The sequence below is a fragment of the Monopterus albus genome, unplaced genomic scaffold, assembly GCF_001952655.1.
Source record: "Monopterus albus unplaced genomic scaffold, M_albus_1.0 scaffold259.1, whole genome shotgun sequence".
Classification (NCBI taxonomy): Eukaryota; Metazoa; Chordata; class Actinopteri; order Synbranchiformes; family Synbranchidae; genus Monopterus; species Monopterus albus.
In genome coordinates this window covers 681,788-686,771 of record NW_018128139.1, presented here as the reverse complement: position 1 = coordinate 686,771, position 4,984 = coordinate 681,788, and positions in this window count along the sequence as shown.

Genomic DNA, 4,984 nt, shown 5'->3' with positions numbered 1-4,984 from the left:
AGCGGTTCACATCTATGACACATCAGTTTGGACGACGGAGCTGCAGGAAGCTCAGCTGCTGTTTGAACATCGTGGTCATGTGGTTTCATTGCAGTCCGAGGACGCCGTGCCCGTCTTCATCACCTCCCATGTCTGGCATCCTGATCGGCCGAGGACGTTACTGTCTGCAGCTTCAGACGGCTCCGTCCACGTGTGGGACTGGGTCGACCAATCAGGAACAAGGTGAAGATCCAGTTCACACCTGGGAAGAAGATGAGGAAGAGCTCATATCGTCACTGCTCAGCAGACTGAACAAAGATGAAGGGAGGAAACTAGAATATAAATAAACAAGGAAAAAAGAAAGTGGAACTTGTTTCTGTGCCCAATAAACTATTTAATGTGGAACTGCCTTTAAAATTGCAGCTAAATTGTACTGAAGTCGAAGCTGCTCCTGGTTCTTATTTAAATGCAAATTTAATCAGCTGCACGGCCACTGAGTTTCGTAGTACAGAACATGTACTGTAATTTATGACTAATGAAACATTTTGTCCTCCACAGAGCTGAAGTAAACAAACTGAAAGGCTCAGTTCATCCAACTCTTACCTGTGGCGCTGTCTAGCTCTGGATGTTTGACTTCCGAGACAACTTCTTCTATAGACATTGCCCATGTCAAAATTGCTGATAGTGTAACACGGACCTGGTTTCTGCAAAGAGAAGTTACAGCTGAATTGTTGTTTCAGTTCTCGAAGGAGTACAAAAGAACTGGATTCACCTCTGTTGTATTAACATTTAAGCAGACATTTAGAAAAAAAAAATCTTAATCTGCATAGAGAGATAACAGCAGGGCAAAGTGAGAAAATTTGTTTTCATTATTATAAGCATAAATTTTATTGCCAATTATCAAAAATACAAGGAATTTGACTGCAGCCTAAAGTCCCCTGATGTGCACAGCAATAAAAACAAAAGTTAAAAGAGCAAACACTGACTACTAAGAGTACTTATCAAGTACTTTTATCAGTACTTTGTATGGACGGGTACTCAATCTGAAAAAGTCAGTGCATCGCCACCACACAGAAAGGCCCCATCTGGACGGCAGGGTTGAACCTTTTGGTGACAGTGCATACCGCTGCCCCACCGATACAGATACATGTATATCTGCTACAGGTTAAGAGCAGTTAACGTAGCAGCCTAGTAAATGTATTCAACTACTTCTTGGTGCTAGTGTACACAAACATAAAACTCTGCAGAGGTCAGCAGTGTGCATTCACCCAGCATAAGAGGTGCTGTCAATGCAGAAAAAAAATATTTACTGAAAATATTTATTTTGGTCATGATTAGGCAGGGGACAATATATCGAAATTCAATATACCGTGATATAAAAATGTCTATCATTTTGTCTAGCTATATATATATATTTATATATACATGTGTATATATATGCACACACACACACACACATATAGCATAGATTACTTCAGAACATAATCATCATGGTGGTCTCACTATTCTACCACCATGTGTCACTTGCGCCAAAGGCTGTAGGGCCAGAGCAGTGGTTACAGTAGGGTTCAGTTGTTCCAACTCAGTTAGTGGAGTTGATGATGCTCCTACTGCCCCTTGTGTCGTCGCATTTCCATGTGAATGATTTTCAAGAGGACTAATGAGCTTAAGGTGATGTCTTTTCCTTCTCAGCTCACCTGTCTCTGTCTGTACGATGTAGGAACGGGGTGCGTCGGATTTGTCTTCCAAACATGAGTTGTGCTGGACTCACACCAGTTGCTTGTAAAGGAGTCAATCTGTATGCCATTAGGGCCAGGAAAGGATCAGACTGTCTCAGGATGGTTTTAGCTGTCCTGACAGCTCTTTCTGCCTCACCATTCACTTGTGGGTAGCGAGGGCTGGTTATGGTGTGTTTGAAGTCATATTTCTTTGCAAACTGAGAAAAGGCTCTCCCTGTAAACTGAGGACCATTATCAGTAACTAGTTCATTAGGACATCCCCATCTTGCAAAAATGTTCATTAGCTTTGCTATTGTGATTTCACTTGACATATCCTTGAGATGAGCAATGTCAATATACCTTGAGAAGTAGTCCACAGTAACTAAGTAGTTTTCTTGATTTAGCTCACAAATATCTGCTGCTACTTTCTCCCACGGACAGCTGGGAAGCGGGGTAGTGAGCAGAGTTTCCCTCCGCCGTGAAGGCTGTGACACTTGGCACTCTCTGCATGAGGTTACCATTTCCTGAATGCGTTTGCTAATCCCTGGCCACCACATGCTGCACTTGGCCCTTGTTCTGCATTTCACAATGCCCTGATGCCCTTCATGAATGCGCTGCAGCATCTCTACTCTAAGGCACTGTGGGATTACCATTCTGCTGTCATACAACACTAGCTCATTTGAGGTTGTGAGGTGATTTCTGACAGAGTAATATTTCTTTACTTCCGGTGGTACACCTGCAGAATATTTAGGCCACCCCTCTGTAACAAATCGCTTGACTAATTGTAACTCACTATCCCGCATGGTCTGTTGTTTGACAATGTCCAGTTTTGTTGATGAAATGGGCCATGCCTCCTGGATGGCTTCCTCCAAGGCTTCTATGTCACCTGTCAGTTCAGATATTTCCGGCTCTGGCTGTGGTTGTCGTGACAGTGCATCAGCAACAACAAGTCGCTTCCCAGGTACATATTCTGCTGTGGGGTTGTAACGCATCAGGCGCATCAAAAGTCTCTGACATCGCAATGGCACAGAATCCAGGTCCTTGGTATTATCAGTGGAATAAGAGGTTTATGATCAGTCTGTAAGATGAAAGCATCCAACCTGTACAGGTACCTTGTAAACTTCTCACATGCCCACGCTGCTGCTAGGCATTCTGTTTCTATTTGCGCATAGTGCTTTTCTGCCTCAGTGAGAGCTCTGGAACAGTATGCTACTGGTCTTAACAGTCCATCATGGTTCTGGAGGAGGACCCCCCTAAGCCATAACTACTGGCATCTGCGCTGACAATAGTGGGCTTTGTCATGTCAAAAAAGGTTAACACAGGCGACTCTGTGATTAGTGACTTTACCTTTGTGAATGCTTCTTGCTGTGCTGCTTCCCATATCCAAGTTGTATCATTCTTTAGAAGGTCATTTAGGGGTCTGATGACATCTGACAGGTGTGGAAGGTACCTGCCCAGATAGTGAGTCATGCCCAAAAATCTTCTCAGTTCAGCCACATTGTTTGGTGGCTCCAGCTGGGTGATAGCCTGGATCTTTGATTTGTCAGGCCGGACACCATTCTCATCAATGCAGTGTCCTAAGTATGTGAGCTGTCTCTGACGCAGCAGACACTTGTCATGGTTTAGTTTCAGCCCGGCATTTTCCAGTTTAAGCAGAGTAGATCTGAGTCTTTCCTCATGCTCCTCCATTGTGTCAGAATACACTAAGATGTCATCCATGTACGTGACCACTCCTTTCTGGTCTTTTAGTAGTTCTGACATCTCCCTCTGGAATATCTCTGGGGCACTGGTGATACCAAATGGGAGCCTATTAAAGTAAAACCTCCCAAACGGGGTCATGAATGTTGTGTGTTTGGCACAGTCTGGGTCTAGTGGTATTTCCCAAAACCCACTTGCTGTATCTAACAAGGAAAACACTTTAGCACCTGCTAATTTAGGCAGAACATCATCTACAGTGGGTAGTGTATATTTCTCTCTTGTGACTGCTTTGTTTAACGTTTTAAAATCCATGCAGATCCTTGTTCATTCTGAATTTTTCTTGGGCACTGGCACCATTGGGGCACACCACTCAGTAGGCTCTTTGATTTCTGTTATTACCCCACTTGTGAGCATTGAGTCTAACTCTCTTTTGACTTTTGGGAGCATTGGTACTGACACACGCCTTGGGGTAGTTATGCTGTATGGTTCTGCATCTGCCTTTATTGTTATTTTTAATGGGTTTATTTTAAGTGTCCCTATTTCAGTTGGACAGGAGCTCTTAAGCTGTACTGAGCTTTTAACTTCTTAAATGCGTTTCACAAGACCCATTGCAACAGCTACATTACGGCTCAGTAGGTGGGTGCTTTGCCCTTTTACGACATTTATTCTGAACCTAAATTGCTGACCTTTCCACTCAGTTTTGCCTGTGAAGTAGCCTAAACAATCCACTATACCCCCAGGACTGTCTAGCTTTGACAATGTCCTTCTCAGTCTCTGTTTCTTTCTGATCAGGTGGAATGTTTTCTCTGATATGATGCTGGTGTTGGCTCCTGTGTCTATTTTGAACACTATTGCAGTACCTTGAACTGACAATCTGACTGTCTTGAAGTTTAGAAAACTTCTGAAGAGAAGCATGAATGTCCTTGAAGAGTTGAACATTTTGATAGATGAAAGAGCTGAAAGTATGCTGAAGTAGAATTGTCCCATTCATTTGAATGGGGCAAAATTTTCAAAATAAAGCTAAATATTTCAAAAGTATAAAGTTTAGAAAACTTCTGAATAGAAGCATGAATGTCCTTAAGGAGCGGAACATTTTGATAGCTGAAAGTATGCTGAAATAGAATTTTCCCATTCATTTGAATGGAGCAATATTTTCAAAATAAAGCTAAATATTTCAAAAGTATGAAGTTTAGAAAACTTCTGAAGAGAAGCATGAATGTCCTTGAAGAGCTGAACATTTTGATATCTGAGAAAGCTGAAAATATGCTGAAGTAGAATTTTCCCATTCATTTGAATGGGGCAATTTTTTCAAAATAAAGCTAAATATTTCAAAAGTATGAAGTTTAGAAAACTTCTGAAAAGAAGCATGAATGTCCTTGAGGAGCTGAACATTTTGATAGCTGACAGAGCTGAAAGTATGCAGAAGTAAAATTTCTTCATTCATTTGAATGGGGCAAGATTTTCAAAATAAAGCTAAATATTTCAAAATTCTGAAGTTTACAAAAGTTCTGAATACCAGCATGAATGTCCTTAAGGAGCGGAACATTTTGATAGCTGAAACAGCTGAAGGTATGCTGAAGTAGAATTTC